Below are 14,101 nucleotides of genomic sequence, written 5' to 3'. Positions count from 1 at the left end.
TGCTATGGCTCCAGCTTTGGTCCCAACCCCAGGGTTGGGGCCAGAGCCACAGCTGCTGCCTGAACCCTACCTGCTGCTTGTGTTCCTGTATGCCCTCCACTTCCATCACTGTCTACCCTTGATCCAACTACTACCATTGATGCTGCTACCAGGCTGGATTGGGGCCAGAGCAAGAATGTGTTCCATGTTCTAGCTGAAGCAGGGTCATAGCCTGCCAGAACTGAAGGTGTGGGGATTATTGCCTGGAGGATAGAGATATGGGGCTAGGAGATGAGGAACAAGGGGGGTAAGAGGCCAGAGGGTGGGGAAGGAGAGGGGACAGGCACAGGGAGCAAGGGATAGGGGGAAACAGATGGCAGAGGGCAAACTGTGGAGGGGCAAGGGGCAGAGGTCAAACTCTTTGAGCCCTTACCCCCCACTGCCAGACTCCCTCACTACCTGCCCCTCCACATACCCCCATCCACTGCTTTTCCTGCTACAGTGGTGGGGGGAGATGAATTTACGATGAACCTCCAACAATTAGATTATATTCCTGGAAAATTATAACATATTTATACATTTTCCATGTATAGAATCCAATTATTGAGGGATCATCTTAAATTCAAGGTTGTCTTGGATTCAGGTAAATACAGTACTTGATAGTTCTGGTTTGTCACAAATAACTCTGTACATATCTTAAATTATTATTCAATTCTAGATTTCAAATTATAATGTGTAAACTATATATTAAATAGATTTTAAAGTAGGAACAAGGTCCTCTGTTTACTGTAACAGGGCATGCCGAAAAAAAGAAGACAATGGATTTTAAGCCACACAGAACCATTGGAATCACCTCATTCACAATATTAATTTGTACTAATCATAACATTACCAAATTTCAAACACGTTTTACTCAGCTAAACTAAATGGTTAATGTTGAGAAAATGGTGGTAACTTGGATTTCCTCATATATTTGATGGGAGTGTAAAAAAAAAGACGGCTACAAACAGAATAAACAGTAAAGATTCATTTTTAAGAAGCCAGTTGTTATTGCTACTGTTGTTGTTATCATTATTGTTATGTGTATTGATTACAATTACTACTCAATAGACAAAAATATACCCCTTTTGCATTTTAAATTTGGTGATGACCTATATAACGCAGTACAGAACAAGGGACTGTGGGTGCCAGAGGACAACAATAGCAATCCAGCTATTTACAGTGGCAGTGGTATACGTATACACCCAAGAATATTTGTACCAGGATGTCTTTTAACTTAATAAAGATTTGATCAAGAACAATAAGCAGATCGTCATGCTAGAATGCAAACAATGTATATATATATTTAATCTGAGTACAGTAAAAAAAATCTCTCTTTCTCTTTCACTGTAAAAGTAGAAGCACAAATTATTTTATTTAGTGACTATTTAGAAAACATATTGTCTCACTGATCTACACCTAAATTATATGATGGTCTAAGCAAACCCCCCCACTTCTATACAAAATCCAAAGGGATAAAAACAGACTCCTATCCTGTATTTTGACTTGCCTGCTATATTATGATTCAAAGCTTAAACAGCTGAGAGAATACATAGTCTCAGAACACCTATGCAAAATTAAATTTGTAGGTAATTCTGTGAAAGAAAAAGTATCAGGTGTTTTCTGCCCTCTAGTGATATATGTCAATATTATTTCTGCTTCCAAAAGGAAATCTAGACCATTAAACTTTTATTGTAAAGTAAAGCTCTCACCCATAAAATAACTTGGCAAAAAATATTTTAGGACAAATACAGTCTTTGGTTTGTCCAGGCCTCTAGGATTCTGAAGACCTTAATATTAAATGAATTTTAAAAAGCATGAGCTTTGTCTGATTATTACAGTATTGAAAAATAACAATGAGCATAAACAAAGGACCAAGGCTGAATTCAGATGCTATGGACTGATGTGTTATTTTTTACTTATATTCATGAGGACATTGGACAAAGAGTTAAAAGGCAGAATTTAGCCTGAGATGGAAAGATTGTTAGGAATTTAATAAGAAAATTATTTTAAGAAAATGACAGCTCATTGAAGCTAAAAAGTTGCTATAGGAAGTGCCAGTTATAATATAGTTTTTATCTGGAAAGTTTCCCAGGTTCAGAACAGAATTAAGAGTGAAAAAGAACAGTTGCTTCTTAGACTTATCAATAGCCAAATGGTGGAATATTTAGCTAATTCAGAAAGGAGGCTAAAACCTGGATCTCACACATTTTAAATGTTCTTCTTTGAATGACTCCACTTTGTAAAAATTACTTAAATGCTCATTAAGCCAAAAGGTGGGAGCAGGGTGGGGGGGCAAAGAAGGGGAATCATCAATTGCCTGTTTTCAAGGCACTCCACTGGGATATAGGAGTGACACGGGTAAGTTCTTGCTCCAAATAATGCAGAGCAACATCTTAAATGTTGCCTTCATAAATGTGAGCAAGTACCCTATTTACTTTTGTTCTATTAAGAAAGTTTTGAAGGATCTCTTTCTTTCCATTCTGACACATAATAAAAGCATAGTCTGAAAACTCAACATTTTTTGTGATTTTAAAATCTTGCTTTCTAGTTAACCTTTCTTAAATGCAGACATGAAGGTTAAGACAAAATAAAGGGAAATACTTTGAAGTTAGGAATTTTTTATTTATTGTTCCAAGCTCTATTTAGGAAACTGGTTAACTGGTAGAAAGAACTGAGCAGCTACTAAAGGGAATTTTTCCTTCCAGAAGTCGGAGTGTCTAAACATGTTCTAAAACAATGACTGACTCTAGCTCAATAAACCTGGACCAGAAATACTTGTTTTCTGTCTCTTGGGAGACACAGAATAGAATCTATAGGACCCAGGAAATGCTTACTTCTTAGGAATCAACATTTGGTAGTTTCCCCATTACCCTTACATGACGCATGATGCATTTCATCATCGCTGTATCTCATCTTTGCTTATGGAGTTGTCAGCTGTAGATCCCTTCTGAACTTAAAAACCTATGATAAGTCAAGGATCTCTTAAAGGAAATCATGAACATAGTTTTCATCTTCAAAGACATGGCCTAGAACCAAAAATTATGAACTCAGTCTTCTTAGTGCTTTAAAACAAAGCATCCCTTGAAAAACCTTGAATCCTTGTGCCCTGTTCAAGAGGTCCAGTATACATTGTGCTTACTCAGTCCTCTAAATCCTAAAAAGGGAGCCAAAACTCTCTTTTGGTTGATGGATAGACCTCTATCAACTAAATTAAAAAAAAAAAAAAAGAAACATAGTTGAAAACAACTTTTTCTATGTATTGTGTAATGGTTATTACAATATTAAACTGATAGGAAGAAGTTTGTCTATGAAAATGCCCATGGACAAATACCTTACAGAAACACTTCAAAGATTTTAAATATGACTATTTTGTACATATGGATTGTTGAGCTCCCTCCAGATAATTGGAACTGGTATCTTTTCATGATATTTTAAAAAAAATCATATTTAAAAGAGTAAGTAGCTATGTTTCTTTTTTCAAAATGAATCCATTTAAATGAAAGAAAAGAAAACAAAAACGGTAGATAGTTCATACTAATTCTCTTAGGACTGTATCCGCATATTCATTTTCCAGTACATAGTTTTTCTTTGCAGTTGCATTTGCCCCTAGTGTATTCAGTCTCAGAAAAGCAGGGTCAGGAACACTCAATTATCAAATCTCTGGCTGTGAAGCTTCTAAATAAACTGCATCTTTCCTTGAGTGGAATCTCAGCAATAGGGATTTATTTCTATCACAGAAGCCTTGGCAACCTCTAAGTACTTGGGTCAACAAATACTTTGAAACTGTGCCTTGCTTTTATTCATCATGGACTTTCCTTCCCCCTCCCCCACCACCATCCACCTCACTACAGAACCCCTCTGCTCCTGCCAACAAACAAACAAAACAAAAAAACAAAAAAAACTGGGATTGGGCAAGGGTTATGAGATTTTAATCTCCTTATTTTGGTTTCTGACTCTGAGTGGACCTGATTGGTTTCCCTTCTGCATTTCCTTTTACCAGAGGTTCCCTTAGAGACTTTCTTTTCACTACGTAGCCCCAGTATAATGGGGTATTTGTTAGCTTTTGATAATGTGAAAATAATGGCTGAATACTACGAAAGGGATCCTGTAAGAAGGAAGCTGGAGTCAGTGTGGAACTAAGACACAAGATACATTGATTCAGAGGTTATATAATCCAGATACCACTGTTGGTTTAAATTTTTTTTTGCTTCACAATTCCTGTTTTATTCTAACTACTAATGCATGGTTAGCATCTGTGTCAACCTTCAGTCCTTTAATAGAGCATCTCAATTTCTTTCTCAGCAGGAATAGAGAATAAGTTCCTTTTCTTTGAGAAGTCTTACAATCACAATGAATAGAATCAACCTGTGGAGTTTATCAGTCTTGTGTTACAGCTCTACCCAAAGATTAAAGAGCGCCTGCAAATTCATTTTAGGCAACTTGCTGAAAAATGTTTATATAAGATAAAGAAAGAAATCTTTCTTTATGATTCGTGTATAAACCCTTTTCCACAGAGGGAGGTAGCATGTATTAGTGACTTAAAATGATGACATCAGCTCTGTGCTTTCAAGGCTAGTCAATAGATTAATGCATGTTTGCCAATATACCTCATTTTTTAGAGAGTTTAAGACCTTCTGTCATGGCTACATCCATATTATTGATGTCTTGGCCTTCTTAAGCACTCCATTCAAACAACAGGCCTATCACTGCATGTGTTTCAAGGCAAAATCCTGAAAGTCACCCCATTTTAAAATTGGACTAGCAAAGGTATGATTAAACAAATATATTTACTTCACCAAGTCCACACTGCTTTGGTCCCCGATATAAACTTTCCTTCTGATGTGTGGACCAGTAAAACATAGTGATACTGCACAGTCTCTTCAAATGTAGTGGTACTACACAGCCTCTTCAAATAAATAAATAGTTCTATATAGGAATGTAGAGGACAGACAGCAATTAATAACATAAATATTGTCTTGCATAAGCTTAGTATTTTCCACAAGCACTTAGGTAGGCCCTGCCTACTGTCAATACCTTTCTTTGCTTACAAAGACCTACTACTGTATATACCATTGAGACTTATTCTATCCCATCTACTCAGCTTTATTCTATCTAAACCAGGGGTGTCAAACTCGCCTTGGGCCCTGGTCCATATTTGAATTGTGGAGTCTCCTTTCTGGCCAGATCTGTGGAACCAGTGGCATCTGTGGCAGCAAGGGTTTACATTCAGGCAGTGATATCGGTCCACATATGGGTCAACACAGGTTGGGTAGAAGCAGGGTGAGCAAGGTCTATATTTGCAGAGCGCTCACTTGCCCCTGTGCCACCAAAAATCATGTCTATGTTGGCCAAGAGACACCAAATTATGCAGTAGGTCACACCTTCACTTTTCAACTTCTGGTAGGCCATCAGATTACCAGCAGGCTGAATGAAATGGTTCTGGGGGCCAGATATAGCCTGCAGGCCATACAGTTGGTCTAAATAGTGTGATTCTCATCTAAATTCTGTGATTCAATAATGGATGGCAACTTAGGCAGCAGTGACCATGAGATAATTGAATTCAGGATCCTGAGGAAAGTAAGGATGGAGAGCAGCAGAGTAAGGACCCTGGACTTCAGAAAAGCAGACTTCAACTCACTTAGGGAACTCATGGGCAGGGTCCCCTAGGAAGCCAGTCTGAGGGACAGAAGAGTCAAGGAGAGCTGGCTATACTTTAAGGAAGCCTTACTGAGAGTGCTGGAACAAAACATCCCGATGCTCAGGATTACTAATGAGTATGGCAGAAGACAAGCTTGGCTTAGCAGGGAACTCTTCAGTAAACTAAATCACAAAAAGAAAGCTTATAAGAAGTGGAAACTTGGACAAATAAATAGGAAGGAATATAAGAGCATTGATCGGGCATTCAGAGGAGTCAGGAAGGCCAAAGTGCAATTGGATTTGCAGCTAGCAAGGGATGTGAAGGGTAACAAGAAGGGTTTCTACAAGCATGCCAGTAGCAAAAGGAGAATCAGGGAAAGTGTCGGCCCCTTACTGAATGGGGGAGGCAACTTTGTGACAGAGGATGCAGAAAGTGCTCAGTGATTTCTTCACCTCAGTCTTTACAGGCAAGGTCAGCTCCCAAACTACTGCACCAGGCAGCACAGTTTGGGGGGGAGGTGAGCAGCCAACAGTGGGAAAAGAATGGGTTAGGGATTATTTAATAAAAATGGATATAAACAAGTCCATGGGGGCAGATGGGATGCACCTGAGGGTGTTGAGGGAGTTGGCTGATGAGATCATAGAGCCACTGGCCATCATCTTTGAAAACTGATGGTGATCAGAAAAGGTTGCACATGATTAGAAAAGGGCAAACATAGTGCCCATATTTACGAAAGGGTAAAAGGAGGATCCAGGGAACTACAGACCAGTCAGCCTCACCTCAGTCCCCAGAAAAATCGTGGAGTAAACCCTTAAGGAATCCATCTCAAAGCAGTTGGAGAAGAAGAAGGCGATTAGCAGGGACCTTGGTTTTCTCTGATTTAAAAACAAAACAAAAACAAAAACAATTTTCAGATTTAAAAAGTACCCCAAAATCCACATTTTTCCATGATTAAAATTAAACACCACTATATATATATTGACATGGTCTTCCACAACATTCTAGCAGGCAAACTAAGGAAGTATATGTTGGAAGAGTGGACTGTAAAGTGGATAGAAAACTGTCTGGAACATTGTGCTCAGAGGGTAGTAATCAGTCTAGTTTGGAGACGATATTAAGTGAAGTGCCCTGGGGTTGGTCTTGGAGGCAGTTTTGATCAAGATCTTCATCAGTGATGTGGAAGATGGCATAGAGTACATACTCAGTGAGTTTGCAGATGACACCAAGCTGTGCGGAGTAGTAGATATGCTGGAGGGTAGAGCTAGTATCCAGTGACCTAGACAAATTGGAGGATTGGGCCCAAAGAAATCTTAAGAGGTTTAGCAAGGCCAAGTTTAAAGACCTGTACTTAGGATGGAGCAATCCCAGGCACCAGTAGAGCCTGGGGACTGACTGGCTGGGCAGCAGCTCTGCAGAAAAGGACCTAGTGGTTACTGTAGACAATAAGGTGAATATGAGCCAACAGGGTGCCCTTGTTGCAAAGAAGGTTAATGACATACTGGGCTGCATCAGTAGGATTATGGTCAGCAGATCAAGGACTATGATTATTCCTCTCTATTCAGCACTGCTGAGGCCTCATTTGGAGTACTGTGTTCAGTTTTGGGGCCCCCCACTACAGAAAGGATATGGATAAATTGGAGAGGGTTTGGCAGAGGGCAACACAAATGGTGAGGGGGATGGGGCACATGATGTATGTGGAAAGACTGAGAGGACTAGGTTTATTTGGTCTAGAGAAAAAAAAGACTGAGAGGGGATTTAATTGCATCCTTAACAACCTGAAGGAAGGTTCGAAAGAGGATGGAGCTATACTGTTTTCAGTGGTGTCAGGTAACAGAACAAGGAGCAACAGTCTCAAATTGCAGCAAGGGAAGTTTAAGTTAGATATTAGGAAGAATTTTCTCACCAGGAGGGTAGTAAAACACTGGGAAAGGTTACCCAGAGAGATGGTTGAATCTCTATCCTTGGAAGTTTTTAAGATCCAGCTAAACAAAGCTTTGGCTGGGAGGATCTAGTTGGGGAAGGTCCTGCTTTGAGCAGGGTGTTGGACTAGATGACTCCCTGAGGTCCCTTCCAACCCTAATTTTCTATGACTCTATGTTTCTATTCCATACTGTTAAAGTCCCTAAAACATCTATATTGCATATACTTTTTTGGCAAAATACCATCATCTAAATCTTGAAAACAAGTCACAAAAAGTAGCAAGTAGAAGGAGAAAGACCCACTCATATTTTGCATTAACAGTTTTTTCAGGGGCACAAGCATGATGAAGTAGGATCAACTTAAGCTCCAAGTCCACTTCTGCATCTAATCAAATCTAGCTTCTTGTGCCTTCCTGCTATCCAATAGAGCTCATTCTATTTTCCTTAGTGGGCAACCAAAGCAGATTTTGCAACCAACTCTGATTGGCAGGATTAGGATTGTCCTCCAGAAACACAGTCTTCTGATTCCTATAATTGGAGGCACTTACATACCCAGAGTGGGGTAAAAAATATCACTCCTAAACCATAGTCAGGTAACTCAGAATTGGTCACAAGGGCACCCTGTTTGGTCATCTACTAGATGGAAAAAAAAAAATCTGCTCCTCATGTTTCAGGTTATAGATATACAAACAATTTACTATGGATTTCAAAGGTCTGAGCTTTACTGAATAGCAGTAGTTCCTCATTAATGATTTATATGCTTTCACCATATTGTAAATGTAAGCTAAACTATGTAATTTAAAAATAGTCATAGAAATTTTTACCATGGGTTTCAAGTTCTAAATGGCAGCCATGAGTTGGTATAAATGAGATCTGCATTACTTTTGTTATAAAGTCCCCAAATTTGAAGTGACAACACAGAATTCTGGAGATAACAAAACTAGCTAACCTGCATTACTAAAATGCACAAAAACCACTAGCTAGAGAGGCTCTTTCCTGTCCTATTTAACTAAAGGTGAAATTCTTACTCAATTAAAGATGCAGAAATAACACCATCATCTTTAATGTTCTAAGTCAGCATCATGGTTGGATCCAAGATGCCATAAAGGGGAATACAGGGGCAGTGACCTGCACTGCAGAAGTGTCTACACTTTTTGCTCCCACCACTCACACACCTACCAGGGTGGCCAGACCATGCCACATGACTGTTCCTGACCACTGAAGAGGATGTTTTTTTAAGTTTCTCAAACAGATAAAAATCATCCCTTCCTCCTCCCTTCCTTTCCATGGTCAGCTACATGTTACCTCCCTCCCTCTTTCTTTCTTCCTTCCTCCCTTTCCCTTGTTGGCTTCTGTTCTTGTTCTCAACTGACCCAAACATGGAGGTTGGGGATGAGGCTACACCTGTCCTGCTCCAGCCAAGCTGCATATAAAGCCAGGATTGGCTAGAGAAAGAGAAGGCAGAGAATGGATTCCCTTCCCCCATGCCTGCTCCTGGGCTGGCATGAAACAGACCCCAAAGAAAGGACCTTTCTGCTATTGCTGCTGCTATTCCTGGCTGAGCCTGGCTCTACAGGGAGCTTAGATGGACTGAGCAGAGAAAGCTCTGGAGCTCCTCCCTGCCCCTGGACAGCCAAAGACATTTGTAGTGGCAGACAAGGGTGGGGAGAGAAGAGGAGAGGACAGAAGAGAAAATATGCCACTGAGCAAGGAAGGGGAGAGAGGGGCGGATTTTTATTTGCTTCCAGGACTTAAAAAAAAGTCTGATGCTCCTACAGGGTGGTCAACTGAAAATGGGGTGGGCCCATATCAGTGCAGCTCTCCCTGTGGATTCAGCCTGGTCAGGACTGTCTAACTTCTGAGTGGCTTGACATTGCATAGTGCATAGGCTATCTTAGTTCATAGACTGCATGGACGCACTGGCTCCCCAATGTACAGAGTTAATGAGGACTTAAACCCACTTCTGCTAGAGGACAGGAATATAACCTAAGCTTTGCAGGATGCACTACTCTACCCACAGAGGTGGGAGGCAAGAAGTAGAAGCTGGAGTCCAGCAGCAGAAGGAGTTGGGAGTGGGGGAGAGCAATGGTCAGTCAGGAGCCTATGGAACACAAGCTAAACCTTTGCAGGCCACATGCAGATAATGGCTGGTTGTCTGGGCAGTCCTGCTTTAAGTTAAATACTTCTTTGTCACTGAAGAGTTCAGCAATGGGGTATTATGTCATTTTTGTTCTTCCACAGAGTAAGTTCTTTGTTCATTATGCCCAACATTGTCAGCAGCAGCAATCCCTCGACTCAAATATGGTCTCTACCACAGATCGTTGATTGGTCTTGAGGTTACTTAAAATTCCAATCCTTGGAGCACTGATTAAACTGTAGAAGTTGCAGGTCTTTCTGCAGAGGGGTGTAGGCTGCAGGCTGGGATTCTGCTCCATTTCCTTCCTCCGCTCTCTTTTTTGTGTTTCAAGGGCAAGACACCTTACACTGAAATGGGCTGCCACTTGATAGAGGTTCCAACACCATTGGAGTCAGTTGGCAGCCAGTTCTTTCCAGCTCTTGGTGTTGGCATCCATTTTCTTGAGGTAAGCCTTCAATGTGTTCTTGTAGTGGGTTTTATGTGGGTGGTTTTGGCTGCCACAAGATCTTAGGCCATTATGAAGATGAACCATAAGATCTTAAGCTGTTATTGAACAATAATGTTTAGAATCATTACTAGTTTAAAACAGATGTTTGATTAAAATGTAGTTTTTCTAAACACTCTTAAAACTGTTTCTTGCTCTTTTTAAGGATTTAATCAATTCAAAACTCATTGGTTCGAGGTATTAGAACTGGGGTCCAACTGACTGATATCTCATTATTTTGCTAAATAGCATTGTGCTATTTAATTCTTCTTCTAAATCCCAGTAATAAAATTCATACTTTACATGGAAAAATGAAAACTGTAATACTGATTACCTTTTGCCATTAAAAAAGTAGTCAGTTCTCTAGTTTGCTAAGAAAAAAGTGTGTGCTGTAGAATAATGCACCATGGGTAACAGTACATTCTCTTCTTAAAAGAGATAAAAGACAGAAAAAAATTCCCCAAAAGTAGAATAACTACTTTCCATATTCAGCTCCATGATCATATCCATATTCAGTTATCTTTTCATTGTATGGTTGATGAGAAGAGTCATTGTGGAGAAAACAACTCTTCTGAAATTGTTGTGTGGGTAGATGATTACTGTCCACAGCTGTACACATCCGAAGTTTTTACTATTCAATAATTAACTTAATCAGTAAGAGTGATATTTTTCCTCAATATTTAATTTTTTTATTACAATTTAAAGTTGTAAATGAATATGAACCAAATGTAATAATGCATTCTTTTGGAATTAAACCAAAAAACTGAATTATATTTTAGTGCTGGAGCTGAAAGGCTGGCATCTAGCATGAAGTTCATGAAAAGGGTATGAACCTTAACTGGCTTAGCCAAAACATTTGATATATCTCTGACATTTCCAGACATTTTTCCCCCTTTAAACTTGACAGTTTTGTCCAGTTTTCACATGCTAACCATGGTACATTATTATTCTACAGTGGGTGTGTCTACACATGCATTAAACTACTCATGAGTAAACAATCCCAGGCAGGCATCTACATGTGTAAAGAAGTGGGAATAGATTTGCTGCTAATGGCAGCAAACTGCTGTCACGTCCTGGGGCATTGCAATGGGCCCCTGCCGCCACCATGGGGAGCTCTAGCCTCCCCCCATGTGCTAGCCCAGGGGCTGGCAAGGATCACCAAGCCAGAAGATAGCTGTTTCCTGGCCAGGGCTGGGACATTGGTCTCTGCCTTCCCCCCCCCCCCCGCCCCGGGGCTGCCTGCTGCCAGGGCGAGGACAATGATCCCCTTCCCTGCAGGAAGGAGCTCCCAGCCCCAGCTCCCTGATTTCAGCAGGGGACTTGGAAAGAGCTTAAGAGAGGGGCAAGTCCCAGCCCCCTTCCTCAATCTACCAGTGGGACAGATAGCAGTGAGCCCCTGGCTAGGCAGGGATTCACCATCCAGTCAGGGGATTCTTACTAGCTTCCCCACCAGTGGATTGGGGCATGGAACTGGTACCTGCCTCTGACCAGGACAATTCTCAATCCCTCTCCATGATTGTGGTGTTGCGGATGGAGACCCTGCTCAGCTTTGCAATCATGAAGCTGGGTTGGGAACAGGCTATGGAGTGTGTTCCCAGCTCAGTTGTGTGAGCGTGGAGCTGGGTAGGAAACAGACTGGGGAATTTGTTTCCTGTTCAGCTCCATAAGCTCAGATATGGGTGGGAAACAGACTCGATCCTTATCATCATTATCATCCTTGCATTTGCAGGTAGCAAATTTACTTATGATTAGCAAGGTTTACTGCATAGTAAGCATGTGTACGTTTAGCTGCTCATGCTTACTGCTCAGTAAACTATGTTACTTTGCAGTAAAGTGTCTTGTGTAGATGCACCCAGTGGGCACATCTATACATGCTCATTTCCTGTGCAGTAACTGATAGTACTGCAGAAGATGGGCACACATCTACACATGCATGCCCCTATTGTGCAGTTAATATGGCAATTTATGATGACTTGAGCCTGATTAGTTACTGCACAGTAACACATGTGTAAACCCCTTACTGTGCAGTAACACTGTATGTGTGAACTGATTTGGGACTAACTTTAGTCCCAAGTCAGTCCATATGCAGCATTACTGCACTTTAATTCCTGCACATGTAGATGCCAGCCTATTTCCATTTACTGCATAATAACTTCCTGAGCAGTAAATTTAAGCCAGCATAAATGCACGTGTAGACATGCCCACTATGTACTTTTTTCTTCACAAACTCCCAAACTGATTACAAGCAAACATGGAAAAATGGGATGGGGAAGTTAATATTATTCCAGGTATCAGTTATGTATTTAATTTTGTGACTTGACATGATTCCACAATTTTGAAACAAGAAAAATCTTCATAAACAATAACTAATCTGAAGTTTCTAGTACAACAATCTGAACAGCAAGGAAAAAATAACAATTTACTCAAAAACCTCTATGCAAATTAATACTAAATCTTCTGTCATCATATAATTTAGGATAAGTATTCCACTGAGAAATGGAAGACAATATTACAGTATAATAAGATAAAAGCATCTTCATTTTTTTCTCCCGCTATACATGAGTCACAGACAAATGATAGATAAATTCAGAGTGACAGAGTGTTTCCATGTATTTAATAACTGGGAAAAATAAACACACACGCAGAAAAAAAACATTTTGATTCTACTTATTTGGATGTGTAATAAATGTGTATTTTCAAAGACAGGTGGTCCTTGGCTCTAGATGTCTTTGTCAAAAATTCACAGGGCTCATAAAAACAGAATTCTCCACGCAGGTTCCAAAATGGCTAGCCTCCAGCATTCAAACATCAGAAGGTAGGCTGCAAAAATCATGAGGCTGACTTAAAAAATGCGAGATGTTGTTCAACTCATGTTAAAATTGTTTGAGATTTGTTATGTTTTTTCCTTTAGGTTTCTCATCCTTTTTAAAAGATTTTTTGAGGGCAGCTACAAGGACTTTCACTTTTAAAGTGAATATTGATAGTCTCACATAATGATATGATTCCAGAAGCTGAAAATTCAAAAACAGAATCAAACACTGAAAGGAAAAAATGGAAAAGGTGTCTTCAGTAAGGGCATGTAGAGAAGTGATATCTTGCAAATGCACAGAAACAGAATATATTAATCTTGTCTTGTACTCTGTTCTGTCCCCAAACATTTGCTACTGGTCCCAAGCTAAAGTTAAAGTTACCTAACTCTATAGTTCATGTTTAACCTTTGGAAATTGGGCATACAATTGCACATAACTAACTTTGAAAATCATACTCAAAGCCAGACTGTTTAATTTTTCACTCACATTGAGAAGCACTTGTATACATGAATAGTCCCACTGTGAGATTATCCATGTAAGTACTCCATAACATGAGCAAATGTTAAATTTACACAGGAAAAATTAAGATATTTCTTCAGCTGTTGTTCTTTACCTGGCAAACCCTTTGAATTTTGTTTCCAACTCTCTGTAATTTAATTTCAACAAAACTCTCTCTAGACCATCATGGAATATTGGGAAAGATAATTTATGCCCTCAAATACACATGTGCAATGGGCACTGTGTGTTTGTCTCTAATGACAGAATTATAGACTATTTTTTCTCCTTGCCAAGTACTTTTTTTCTTTTTACAAGTTGAAAATTTCACTAAATATACCTTTAAATACGAACATATATACTTGATCTCCCCCAAAATTACACGTGTTTCCAAAATATGACAGATAACAGGAGCTTGGGGAATTCTTTACTGATTCTATCAAAAAGCATGAGCCTTGTTGTTACTTAAAAAAAACATTTTAAACCATTTCTTCACTTAGTCATTATTCTCTTTTTTCCTTCCTCTCTCATTTGTCACTCCCCTACTTTCAGTTCTTCCCCAAACAACATTTATTTGCATGTATTTGCATCCATTCA

The sequence above is a fragment of the Alligator mississippiensis genome, chromosome 1, assembly GCF_030867095.1.
Source record: "Alligator mississippiensis isolate rAllMis1 chromosome 1, rAllMis1, whole genome shotgun sequence".
Lineage (NCBI taxonomy): Eukaryota > Metazoa > Chordata > Crocodylia > Alligatoridae > Alligator > Alligator mississippiensis.
This window is presented reverse-complemented; position numbering follows the sequence as displayed.